This window comes from Leucoraja erinacea, chromosome 8 (assembly GCF_028641065.1).
Source record: "Leucoraja erinacea ecotype New England chromosome 8, Leri_hhj_1, whole genome shotgun sequence".
NCBI classification, from domain to species: Eukaryota; Metazoa; Chordata; class Chondrichthyes; order Rajiformes; family Rajidae; genus Leucoraja; species Leucoraja erinaceus.
Genome location: NC_073384.1, coordinates 14498691 through 14512683, shown reverse-complemented (window position 1 = coordinate 14512683; position 13993 = coordinate 14498691). Strand labels below are relative to the sequence as shown.

At 45.5% G+C, this 13993-nt stretch overlaps 1 protein-coding gene across 2 annotated transcripts in view; it reads left to right on the top strand.

The window, feature by feature from the left end:
• The window catches only part of LOC129699343 (A-kinase anchor protein 12-like), a 93086-nt gene that overhangs the window by 66167 nt on the left and 12926 nt on the right, over positions 1–13993 (top strand). The gene's annotated exons all lie outside the window — the stretch shown is intronic.

The window sequence follows — 13993 nt, the reverse complement described above, 5'->3', positions numbered from 1 at the left end:
TGGAGCCTCGCTGTGTGCAGATTGGCTCCTTCAACTGTTTAAACAATGCTGACACTGTTAAAAGCAGTTAGAGATGCCAATGTGCAAGGCACAGTGTGAATGGAAGTCTTCAATCTTCACTGCAGGGTAGCTCGGACTCCATTTCAAGTCCTCAAATCTGTAAACAGTAGGCACTTCCTAACACTAGACTACATCCATTGGAGAGCAAACCTAGAGACCAAGTCCATAATTTGAGGTTTGTAATAGAAAAAAAATCACATGTGGCTAAAGTGCACATTGTCAGATTTTAACAAAGGCCGTTTTTATACATTTTGGTTTCACCATGTAGAAATTACAGCAGTGTTTATACATAGTGCCCCCATTTCAGGGCACCATCATGTTTGGGACACAACAATGTCATGTAAATGAAAGTAGCCATGTTTAGTATTTTGTTGCATATCTTTTGCATGCAATGACTGTTTGAAGTCTGATTCACGGACATCACCAGTCACTGGGTGCCTTGTCTGGTGATGCTCTGCCAGGCCTGTGTCACAGCCATCTTTAGCTTGTGCTTATTTTGGGGGCTAGTCCCCTTCAGTTTTCTCTTCAGCATATAAAAGGCATGCTCAATTGGGTTCAGATCGGGTGATTGACTTGACCAATCAAGAATTGACCATTTTTTAGCTTTGAAAAACTCCTTTGTTGCTTTAGCAGTGTGTTTGGGATCATTGGCTTGCTGTAGAATGAACCGCCGGCCAATGAGTTATGAGGCATTAGGTTGAACATGAGCAGATAGGATGTGTCGATACACTTCAGAATTCATTATGCTACAACCATCAGCGGTTGTATCATCAAAGTAGATAATTGAGCCAGTACCTTCAGCAGCCATACATGTCCAGGCCATAACTCTCCCACCACCGTGTTTCACAGATGAGGTGGTATGCTTTGGATCTTGGGCAGTTCCTTCTCTCCTCCATACTTTGCTCTTGCCATGACTCTGATATAAGTTAATCTTCGTCTCATCTGTACACAAGACCTTTTTCCAGAACTGTGGTTGCTCTTTTACATACTTCTTGGCAAACTGTAACCTAGCCATCTTATTTTTGCGGCTAACCAGTGGTTTGCATCTTGCAGTGTTGCCTCTGTCGGACAGGTGTTTGGGGATTTTGGGAATTATAGATATAATTCTTCTGTCATCAGCTGTAGAGGTCTTCCTTGGCCTGCAGTCCCTTTGTGATTAGTAAGCTCATCAATGCTCTCTTTCTTAATGATGTTCCAAACAGTTGATTTTGGTAAGCCTAAGGTTTGGCAGATGTATCTAACAGTTTTATTCTTGTTTCTCAGTCTCATAATAGTTTCTTTGACTTTCATTGGCACAACTTTGGTCCTCATGTTGATAAACAGCAATAAAATTTTCCAAAGGTGATGGAAAGACTGGAGGAAAGACTGGCTGCTGAGAGGTCTCTTATACCTGCATTAAGGAGGCAATTAAATGCACCTAAACAATTACAAACACCTGTGAATCCATGTGTCCCAAACGTTATGGTTCCCTGAAATGGGGGGACTATGTATGAACACAGGTGTAATTTCTACATGGTGAAATCAAAATGTATAAAAATGGCCTTTAATGAAATGTTACAATGTGCACTTTAACCTCGTATGATTCTGTTTTTCCTTTTTTTTTTCTCGATTACAAATCTCAAATTGTGGAGTACAGAGGCAAGCAAATAAATGACGGGTCTTTGTCCCAAACATTATGGAGGGCACTGTAGGTTCATCAGTGTCTGTTGGCAAGGCATCCATCCAGGATTCTTCTGCACTTCCCTTTCTCTGCCTTCATTGCACTCTAATTTGCATTGTTCTTTGTATGTCTGTTTGCTGGAAGCTGAGGTAATGTCTAATATCTCTGCCAATCTCTCTTGCAGACCCAACGTTCTCATCCGCAGCTCTTCTGAGACACGATGTGCCTTTTCTGCTTTTGCAGCCTTTCCCTTCTTAAAATGTTCCCCGTGATCTTGTTTTATCTCCAGTGTAAATACTTTGCACGCTGTGGTTCAATTTTCCTATATTTAATCTTGACGTCATATATTAGATCTGGCTTGATGGCTGCCGTAAATCGAGAGGCTGAACAACTGCGCGGGATTTTGACCAAGACCACTGATTTACGATGATTAAGTTAAATTCCATTTCAATTGCATGGACATTTTGTGGGACTGAGAATTCTCCAATTTTGTCTATGAATCTATGAATTTGTTTCAAAAGCTTGCATCATTTATAACCTTGTAATTTTTTTTGTCCCCGCCCTGTTAATGTTGTCGATCTTTGACCCTAGTAAAGATGCCATTTCATGTGCAAACAAAAAGAAGACCTATTATACACTAATTGGAAAAAGATTGTGGTGTAATGACCTGCTTTTCAGCCAAGCTTTTAAGCAAATTTCCCTGCTGTTCCCCCCGACAGATTCCCATTGTGCCAATATAGTCCAACTCTTAAAGTCTGTTCCATCCTGACCTCCGTTTGATTGCTGTAGAATATTTTGCATTTTATTATTTGCCATTAGCTTTTGGCTGCCAAGTTGTAATCAGCTGTGGTCAATGCAGCAGTAGAGTTGCTGCCTTATAGCACCAGAGACCCAGATTCTATCCTGACTACGGGCGCTGTCTGTAGAGAGTTTGTACGTCCTCCCTGTGACCGTGTGGGTATTCTCCGGGTGCTACAGTTTCCTCATCACTGCGCCGCCCTGATTGTGTTTGAGGGCAGCAAGGACTGAGGGAAGAATGAATGGACTTGCCCCGAACTGATAGGTTTTAGTGGACGAGGAGAAGATATTACTATTGACAGGATGGTCTGTATAACAAGACGACCAATTTAAGATGGAGAGACATGAAATTGCATGTGCTGGAATCTTGAGCAAAATGCTGGCGGAATGGCAGGTTATGTTGTGATGGAGACACAAGGAACTGTTGGTGCTGGTTTAGAAAAAAAAGATACACAAAAATGCTGGAGAAACTCAGCGGGTGCAACAGCATCTATGGAGCGAAGGAGATAGGCAACGTTTCGGGCTGAAACCCTTCTTCAGACAAAACAAAATGCTGGAGTAACTCAGCTGGTCAGGCAGCATCTCTGGAGAGCATGCATAGGTGTTGTTTCTGGTCAGGACCGACCTTCAGACCGATGGATCACAGTTCAGGTTTGAACCCTTCAGATGCTCAAACTAAAATGGTTGACAAAAAATCCAGCAGGGATTCGGAGGGGAAGTTTGACATTTTCCCACTGGATGTTTTGTGATGTTGATTGGATTGCCAGAGAAGATGATGGAAGCAGATTTATTAACTTGAGGGCAGTGTGCTGTGCACATGGGAAATAAATTGGGTCGGCTAGTGGTGAAAGGGGAGTGGACAGGAGAATTGAACTGATTAGAAAGCTGATTGGAAATCTCCTGAGGATGGGCCAAATGAATTGTACTCTTGTGTTGCTCTTCCCCCTTGTGAAGAAAACCTAAGATCCGTCATAATCTTTTCTCTCTCTCCTGCTCACAATTGTCAGTGCTTCCACTGCTGCTTAGTTTAGAGATGCAGCGTGGAAACAGACCCTCCCGGCCACCGAGTCCGCGCCGACCCGCGATCACCCATACACTGGTCTAACTTACACACCAGGAACGATTTACAGAAGCCAATTAACCGACAAACATGCATGTCTTTGGAATGTGGGAGGAAACCGGAGCACCCAGAGGAAACGCACGAGGTCACAGAGAGAACGTAAAAACTACGTACAGACAGCACCCGCAGTCAGGATCGAACCTGGGTCTCTGGTGCTGTGAGGTGGCAACTCTACCGCTGTGTCACTGTGCCAATCTAATTTATTTCCAAACGCTTATTTCATGCATTTTTCAGGATCTTGTGCCAGAGATGAGATTTGTTGTAACGGGGTGGGTTTACTGACTTTGGATGGTTTTGTTCTGTCTGTGATATCAGAGGCGCACTTTGCTCATCAAAGTCATCTTTAATCGGTTCTCTGTTCAATGTCGCCATCTACTGCTGCACGACTCCTACTGCTTGCCGGCTGAAGATCCCGTATTTAATCACTGCAGCATTTTGAAAGGTGGGATGGTGCAGACATGGACACTTAGCCACAAGGTGAAGTACATGTGGTCTTTGAGTTTTAGGGACTTGGGGAAATATTGCTAATTACAGAATATAATCAAATTTAAAAGCAGCACTAATGTGGGCAAAAGGATGGTTGATGTCACCAAAAAATAAATAAAAGGAGTTGGTCACTGGCCCCACAGACTGCTACCTCTATGGCACTTCCCCATAACCTTAATCTCCGTGATCTTTCAATATTTGCTCTCACCGCATTAAATGTATTTACTGGTCTGGCCACAATCAACCTGCGGGCAGGTAATTCCAGAGATTCATTACCCTCTGAGTGAAGACATTTCTAAGCATTTCAGTTTTTTTATTAGCACGATCCAAATTAAATTAATACCTTCTGCCTGCGCTTGATCCATTTTGCACCCTCCCCTGCATATTCATGCACGCTGTTAAACATCAAAGCCTCTTAAACATTATCATATCTGCTTCCAAAAATAGCAACACTTTGCACTTTGCCACTGTTGTGTTTAAAAAAAAAAAATAAAAAAAGCCTTCTTTGACTTTGACATTTCCTCCCTGGAATAGAGGTTGTGACTACCTACCATATCTATGCCTCTCATCATTTTATAAACTTTTCTCAGATCTCCCCTCAACGTCTGATAATGCAGAAAAAACTATCCAGGTTTGTGTAAACTCATGGCCAATACTCTCAAATCCACGCAGCTTTCTGGTAAACTACTTCTCCAAAGCCTTCACATCCACCCTGTAACGGGGCGGTCAGAACTGCGCATACTACTCCCAATGCAGCCTAACCAGGTTTTATGAAGCTGCAGCATGTACTGTATATCTGAGTCTTGTCCTGATCAACCTTTACCATTATTCCCACTTTTGTCACTTTCGGGGAGCTATGGACTTGGACCCCAAGATCTCTCTGTGCATGCACACTGTTAAGGGTCCTTCCCTTAATGCCCCCGTCCCACTGAGGAAACCTGATTGGAAACCTCTGGAGACTTTGTGCCCCACCCAAGGTTTCTGTGCGGAACCGTGCAGGTGGGGCGCAAAGTCTCCAAAGGTTTCCAATCGGGTTTCCTCAGTGGTACGGGCATGCCTGTACACTTTCTAATTGCATTAGACCTCTTCAACAACAGAGTTCCCAGCACTGAACACCCACCACTGGTGATAGACCTTCAGGCAAGTTTGACGTTGACTGAGCCCTATCCAAGTGAAGGGAGGTTTGCTGGTAGGTATGGGAACATGAACAGTGTGACAGCTGGAAGTAGTTTTGAGTGCGTCGAGGACAAAGATGCAAGGGATTAGCAATAGGCAGAAGAAATATGGCTTGAGGCCGGGAGGGCCTGGAATTTGCTTCTGGATTGCAGGGTAGGGAATGAATATTAATCTTGGATGGGCGAAGACGAAGGAGCGGTGGGCTCGCCATTAAATGTGTTGCACAGAAATAATCATGGACTGTAACAAGGTCTTGATACAATTGATATTTAGTCAAGAATGAGTCGTTTGTCCTTGTCAGTCACATGATGTGTTTTTTTTCTCTTTGGTCCAATTTACTTGTTTGGGTGTTAATCTATCATATGAGTGAGCAACCTTGTGGCAGATCTTGCAGTGGGCTGAAGGGTTTTTAAACAGATGATGGTATCCTCCAGCTCTGTGTTGTACTCCCTTCTATCAGAGTTGTTCTACCTATGTTGTTTCGGCCAAAACAAAGGGCCACAAAGTGCTGGAGTAGTTCAGCGGGTCAGGCAGCATGCCGATTTGGGCCAGGACCCACCATTAAACCTAGCTCTCCATGTGCTCCAGACATGTTGCCCGACCCGCTGAGTTACTCCAGCACTTTGTCTCTCCCCTTGGCGGCACAGTGGCCCAGCGGCAGAGTTGCTGCCTTGCAGCGCCAGAGACCCGGGTTCGATCCTGACCACGGGTGGTGTTTGTTCGTTCTCCCCATGACCATGTGGGTTTTCTCCGGGTGCTCCGGTTTCCTCCTACATCCCAGAAACGTACAGGCTTAGGATAAATTGTCGCTAGTGTGTAGGATAATGTCAATGTTCAGGTTGATCGCTGGTCGGCGTGACTTTGGTGGGCCGAATGGCCTGTTTCTGCGCTATATCTCTAAACTAAAACTTGTGTCTGGTGGTTTGGGAGGCCCACCATTGTATTGGACTGAATGAAGCCTGGATGTTGCCCAGCTGGGTGTGATGTGTGGCAAGGACTCCTTGTGGAGGGGCAGCTGATGTTGTACACTTGAGCTGCAGTGAAAGTGATGCTGCCCTATGCTCTGTTTTTTTAATAAAACATTAGTGTAAGAGGATAAAAGCTCTGCAAACAGTGCATTTCACTCTTCCTCAGAGTGGCAATCAATTTCACAGTTGGGTGCTGCGTTTGGCTTTCATTTGCATTTCTTCTGCTGCGGTTGAGAGCTAGCACATCGAACCTGCCACACTCTCTCCCGTAAAATGTGTGGTTTATCATTAAAGCACTTTAACCTTTTGTTAGCCCATCACTGGCTGTGCATTAATATTAGGCCGGGATTTTGCAGCTAGCTAATGAAGCTGTATTTTATCTTTTTGAGATGTTGGGGAGGGGTGGGGGAAATTGATTTGAATTGATTGAATGATACAGCAAGGAAACTGGCCTTTCGGCCCACCAAGTCCACACCAGCCAGCCGTTGATCACTCATTTACTCCAGTTTTGTTATCCCACTTTCGCATCCGTTTCCTACGCCACTCTGGACAGTTTACAGAGGTCGATTAACATGATCACAATGAATGGCGGTGCTGGCTCGAAGGGCCAAATGGCCTCCTCCTGCACCTATTTTCTATCTGTAATGTAACCTGCAAACCCGCACGTCTTTGGTATGTGGTCTGAAACCGGAGCACCTGGAGGAAACGCATGTGGTTACAGAGAACATGCAAACTCCACACAGATATCACCCAAGGTCAGGAATGGAACCCGGGTCTCTGGCTCTGTGAGGCAGCAGTTCTATCAGCTGGTATTAGAAACATAGAAACATAGAAATTAGGTGCAGGAGTAGGCCATTCGGCCCTTCGAGCCTGCACCGCCATTCAATATGATCATGGCTGATCATCCAACTCAGTATCCCGTACCTGCCTTCTCTCCATACCCCCTGATCCCCTTAGCCACAAGGGCCACATCTAACTCCCTCTTAAATATAGCCAATGAACTGGCCTCAACTACTCTCTGTGGCAGAGAGTTCCAGAGATTCACCACTCTCTGCGTGAAAAAAGTTCTTCTCATCTCGGTTTTAAAGGATTTCCCCTTTATCCTTAAGCTGTGACCCCTTGTCCTGGACTTCCCTAACATCGGGAACAATCTTCCTGCATATTGTTCTGTGGTTAATAAGAAACAATGCAGAGCATGTGGGTCCTAAAGCCTGATGAGGTGATGAGCATTATCCTTGCATTCTGTGGTATAAATACAATACTGGGGAAGACTTCAGTGCCTATTAAAGCTTCAATGTTGAGAAAAGTTAGTTGAAATCATCTTCCAGACTGAAGACATCAGGTGTATTAAGTTCTAGGAGCGGAATTAGGCCATTTGGCCCATCAAGTCTACTCTGCCATTCAATCATGGTTAATCTGTCTTTCCTTCTCAACCCCATTCCCCTGATGTCTCCCCATAACCCCTGACACCTATACTAATCAAGAATCTATCAAAGACAATGGAAATATTAGCTCTTGCTGAAGAAATGACTGTGAGGTAGCAGCTCTACCTACTGTGCCATTCACTGAGACCAAGGTTAGGTAGGGTGAAGAATCCATCCATAATAACCATATATATGCCATTGTCCCATATAATGCCATATAATGCCTGACTTTGTGCAGTAACTTTTTGCGTTGTGGTCCTGTGGAGAGACCAGCGCCCGAGGCAGATTGTTGCACAAGTGTAGAGGGTGCTGCACTTTAATGTTAAGCTGAGATCTACCCGGCCCGCCAGTGCTGGCACATCCCATGACACTGTTGCTGGGCCAGGGAGTTCCCTCTGAATGCCTGGCAAGTACTTGTCTGTTTGCCCACATTTCATCTATCCTCCTGTCAAGCAGCAATTTGGATAATGTTCAGGGCTGCGAGTTTAGTTGTGGTTGGCAAGAACAGCCTACTACTGGTGCTCCTCCAATCTACCTCTCTGCTGTCACCATAATACGGGGGTTGGGCGTTTAAGATGTAGGGCTGAAGGATTTCATTCTGGAAATCACTTTAAAGTTGGGTATGCTGTACTTTGGATAATTTAAGCTGCGGCAGGCATTTTAAGTGTAGGAAGTTACTGCAGAAGCTGATTTACACCGAGAATGGACACAAAAAAGGTGGAGTAACTCAGCAGAACAGGCAGCATTTCTGGAGAGAAGGAACAGGTGATGTTTTGGTTCGAGACCCTCCTTCAGACTGCATTTTAAGTGTTTGCCCATGAGTGGTATTTATTGATCTTCAACTAACTATAATGGTGGTTGCAAATCTTAAACCCCACCTAGACTCATAGGCCAACTCGCCCACGCCAGCCAACATTGTCCCAGCTGCACTAGTCCCACCTGCCTGCGCGTGGTCTATATCACTCTAAACCTGCACTATTCATGTACCTGTCTAACTGTTTCTTAAACGATAGTATAGTCCCAGCCTCAACTACCTCCTCTGGCAGCGTGTTCCATATACCCACCACCCATTGTGTGAAAAAGTTAACCCTCGGATTCCTATAAAATCTTTTCCCCTTCACCTTGAGCCTATGTTCTCTGGTGATTGATTCCCCTACTCTGGGCAAGATACTCTGTGCATCTACCTGATCTATTCCTCTCATGATTTTGTATACCTCTATAAGATCACCCCTCATCCTCCTGTGCTCCAAGGAATAGAGACCCAGCCTACTCAACCTCTCCCAAAGCTCACACACTCTAGTCCTGGCAACATCCTCATAAATCTTTTCTGAACCCTTTCAAGCTTGACAATACCTTTCCTATGGTGCCCAGAACAGAACACAATATTCTAAATGCGGTCTCACCAACGTCTTGTATAACTACAACATGACCTCCCAACTTCTATACTCAATAATCTGACTGATGAAGGCCAATGTGCCAAAAGTTTTTTTGACCACCTCATCTACCTGCAACTCGACCTTCAAGGAACCATGCACCTGTACTCCTAGATCCTTCTGCTCTACACAGAGGCCTACCATTCACTGTGTAGGTCCTGCCCTTGTTCGACTTCCCAAATTGCAACACCTCACATTTTTCTGTATTAAATTCCATCAACCATTCCGCTGTCCACCTGGCCAATCGATCCAGATCATGCTGCTATCACTATCTGCAAAACCACTCACTTCTGTATCATCAACAAAGTTGCTAATCATGCCCTGTATGTTCTCATCCAAATCATTGATGTAGATGACAAACAGTGATGGGCCTAGCACCGAACCCTGAGGCACACACTAGTCACGGGCCTCCAGTCCGAGAAGCAACCTTCCACCATCACCCTTTGCTTCCATACCTTGGAGCCAAATTGGTATCCATTCAGCTTTCTCCGGAGCTATAGCCAGATAGCCTATATTCCCAGAGCTATAGCGGCTCTGAACCGGCCCTGCTGAGTGCCCCCCATCCCACCTGGACTGTCTCCCTCAGATGGTCACGTTGGACCATTTATTTATTTATTTATTTTTTGACATCGGTTGGAAGCTGCATACCAAATCTCGTTGCACTGATGTGCAATGACAATAAAAGATATTTTTATTATTATTATTCTCTCCTTGATCTCCATCCGATCCCCGCTCACACTTCGTTTTGAAGATGCTTCTTCAAATCTTATTGTGCAAGCTTATCACCGTTATGTCTTCTGAGGTATAGTGGAACTTTATTCTGCATTATATTTGCTTGTTAGTCAACTGAACCAGAAGAAAGCTGCCATGAGGGATTACAGGGGTTTTGGTTTTGAAACCACCAGGAGCTCTGTGCCCCTGTGTGAGATTTACAATGACTGTTCTGACCCTGTCCCACTTAGGAAACCTGAACGGAAACCTCTGGAGACTTTGCGCCCCACCCAAGGTTTCCGTGCGGTTCCCGGAGGTTTTTCTCAGTCTCCCTACCTGCTTCCACTACCTGCAACCTCCGGGAACCGCACGGAAATCTTGGGTGGGGCACAAAGTCTCCAGAGGTTTCTGTTCAGGTTTCCTAAGTGGGGCAGGGGCATTATTTAGGTGAAAATTTGACAAGAAAGGTGGGCAGTGGAATTGTTTTGAAGCTGAAGGCATCTAGCTGGGGATCAAGTACTTTTGAAAATCACAAAAGGAGACAAAGTGCTGCATTAATTCAGCAGGTCAGGCAGCATCTCTGGAGAACATGGAGAGGTGACATTTCGGGTCGAGACCTTTCTTTAAATGTCACCTATCCATGTTCTCAAGAGATGCTGCCTGACCTGAGATTAGAGAACTTTCTGTCCTTTTGTGTATTAAACCGCATCTGCAGTTCTTTGTTTCTACATGAAGTACTTGTGCTTTGAAATTGTCCTTCCGCCCGTTATTAAACCCCCGTGATAAAGTGTCAGTACAGGGATCACAGAGCTCAAAGTAAACAGTCTTCTGTTGCCACTTCCCTCATCTATTGCATGACCTTGATAGTGTGGCATCAGAGAGCTCTGGGCACAGTTTAACAGTGGAGATGATGCTGGATAAAGACTGCAATGCAGCGCCAGCTCAGAGCTGGGAGCGGAGGCTGGTGCGGAGAGTGTCTGTGCTCCTGAAGAGAGCCTTGTGATGAGTCAAGCTGCTGCAGTGTGTTGTCCGTTGCAGAGCTTGGCAGAAAAGCGGCTAGTCACAGCCCGGGAGGTGAGCAAGGATTACAGCTCTGTCAGGTTTGAAAGCACTTTCCTACTGTGACAGTGATTTTTAAATTTCAGATGGAGTGTGCAATGTTTCAGTCTTAGTAAAGCAAACATGCAGGCACTGCAGAGGAAGTGTGGTGAGGGTGGGAGAAGGGGGGGGGGGGGGGAGAGTGGAGAGGAGGAGACGGGGTGAAGAGTCTGAAGAAGGGTTTCGGCCCGAAACGTTCGCTCCATAGATGCTGCTGCACCCGCTGAGTTTCTCCAGCATTTTTGTTTACCCAGGAGACTGGGTAAGGGAGGTTGTTGGCAGAGTAAGTGGTAGGGTGTTTGGCTGGTGGGGTGAGAGGCATAGGTGGCGGTGTGGATGCTCGGGTAGGTGGTAGGTGGCTGAAGAGACTCTGGCAGATAGGAAGGAATGGGATAAACCAGGGACTTCAGATGCTAGATTGCAAAGAACACGAGACTGTTTCTGAACTTGTCTATCATTGGACAAAATGGCACCTGATTTAGTGGACTCTAAAGGTCTGCAGAATCCGAGATGTTGGTGTGATCACTCTGGATAGACTTTCAATTGTGACCCAAAAACATCTCGAGCCTAGATAATGGATGTATGAAATCAGCATGGCTTTAATGCTCTGTAGTGTACTTCCTGTTCTTGTCCGGCTTCTTTCACACTTAGTCTGCTGCTCTCCGCAGTAATGTTACTGTTAAGCGTGTCTTTATCTCTATAGCTGCACATGCATTATGATGACTGACTTGCACTGTCGGTATAGTTGCAAAAGCATGGCTTCTCCCATTAGTCCTCTGTTTCAGGGAAGCTCTTTATTGTTGTGCCTGAAATACTTTATAGATACAGCAAGAAAACAGGCCCTTCAGACCACCGAGTTCGAACTGACCAGCAATCACCCCGTATACCAACACCATCCAACATACCAGGGACAATTTACAATTTTACCAAAGCCAATTAACCTGCAAACCTGTACGTTTTTGGAGTGTGGGAGGAAATCGGAGCACCCAGAGAAAACCCACGTGGTTACAGGGAGAAGGTACAAACTCCGTACAGACAGCACCCGTTGTCGGGATCGAACCCGGGTCTCTGGCAGCCCTAAGGCAGCAGGTCTACCGCAGCGCCACTGCCACCCTAAACTTCTCAGATTTTGAAGTGTACTCTAATTGGATTCATTGTTTGCCCGTGAGTCTGATATTTATTGACCTCCAACTACCTACAATGTTTGTCCCAAGTGTTAAATCGCATCTTTTGCGGTAAAGGGCCTGTCCCACTGTACGAGGTAATTCAAGAGTTCTCCCCTGATTCGAACAAGGAGAATTACGGTAATAGCCGCTCGTAGGTAATCGGGGCTCTCGTGGACATTTTTCAAAATGTTGAAAAAACTTCACGAGCACCGCGTTTCCCAAGTACTTGCCGTTAGCGTTACGAGCCGCTAAGAGACGTCCTCTAGCTCCGACGTACCTGCTGCGTACATTCTACGTACTTACCACAAGTTTGATATTTTTTTTTGAACTCGGGAGAGCTCTTGGGTAAACTCATCCTTTAAAACCGAGATGAGAAGAACTTTTTTCACACAGAGAGCGGTGAATCTCTGGAACTCTCTGCCACAGAGGGTAGTTGAGGCCAGTTCATTGGCTATATTTAAGAAGGAGTTAGATGTGGCCCTTGTGGCTAAGGGGATCAGGGGGTATGGAGAGAAGGCAGGTACGGGATACTGAGTTGGATGATCAGCCTTGATCATATTGAATGGCGGTGCAGGCTCGAAGGGCCGAATGGCCTACTCCTGCACCTAATTTCTATGTTTCTATATAGTGGGACAGGCCCTTATGAGGCTAAGGGAGGATGCCAACTTTGATTCAAAACTGATAGAGTGGCAGGAGGCCTGTGGTGGTGTTTAATGGTGGATGGATTCTACCAGTCGAACTCTAAAGGGCTTGGTATTGGTTGCTTGATCCCTGAATATGATTTTAACCATCTCTTAACTTCTCCCATCCCATCCCTAGATACCTGGACAGATACATGGATAGGAAAGGTTTAGAAGGATGTGGGCCAAACAAGGGCAAATGGAACTAGCTTAGACCGTGCATCTTGGTCAGCATAGATGAGTTGGACCGAAGGGCCTGCTACCGTGTTGTATGACTGAATGGGACTACCTTCTAGACAGTTAATCCTGTGGGGGGGGAAATGAACTGCAGGAAGCCACAGATGGCCTGCTCAGTTGGACAAGGACGGGCAAATGATTAATTCAGAAGTGTGAAGTAATGTACTTGGAGGTGCAAAATGGGAATGCACAAAAATAAAATCTGAATCCGATCAGTATAATTTCAGATACGCCAGGGTGCAATGAAACTCCAAATGCCTAATTGGAGTATGTTGGATGGTGTGGAGAGAGATCTTGGATTGTATATTTCCAGATCCTTAAAGGTAGTGGAACAGGACAGTGAGAGGTGGAACGTTGTGTTGGATTATTTCCAGTATTATCCAAGGCGTGGACCATAAAAGCAGGAAGGCTATTCTGGAACTTTATTCAACATTGGTGAGGACATGGAGTATTTGCTGCCTGCAGTCCTGACCACTATACTACAGGAAAGATGAGATTTCACAATAGAAAAGGGAACAGTGGCACTTCACAAAGGCATTGAAAGGACTAGGAAACGTGAGCTATGAGGAGAGTTTGGGTCGGCTGGAACACAGGAGAAACTGAACTATATTAGATTCAATGTTTTTGTTTTGTCAAAATTCTAGCATCTGCAGTCTCTTGTCACCAAAAGGTAGCAATGTAGTTCAGGGTTTGTGACCTTAATTGAAGGACCTAATGGCCCTGTCCCACTTGGGAAACCTGAACGGAAACCTCTGGAGACTTTGCTCCCCATCCAAGGTTTCTGTGCGGTTCCCGGAGGTTGCAGGTGGTTGCCGGAGATTGCAGGTAGTGGAAGCATGTAGGGAGACTGACAAAAACCTCCGGGAACCACACGGAAACCTTGGGTGGGGCGCAAAGTCTCCAGAGGTTTCCTAAGTGGGACAGGGGTGTTATCTCATGAAGCAGAAGGGGATGTAGCTAGCATTGGATGAGTGGA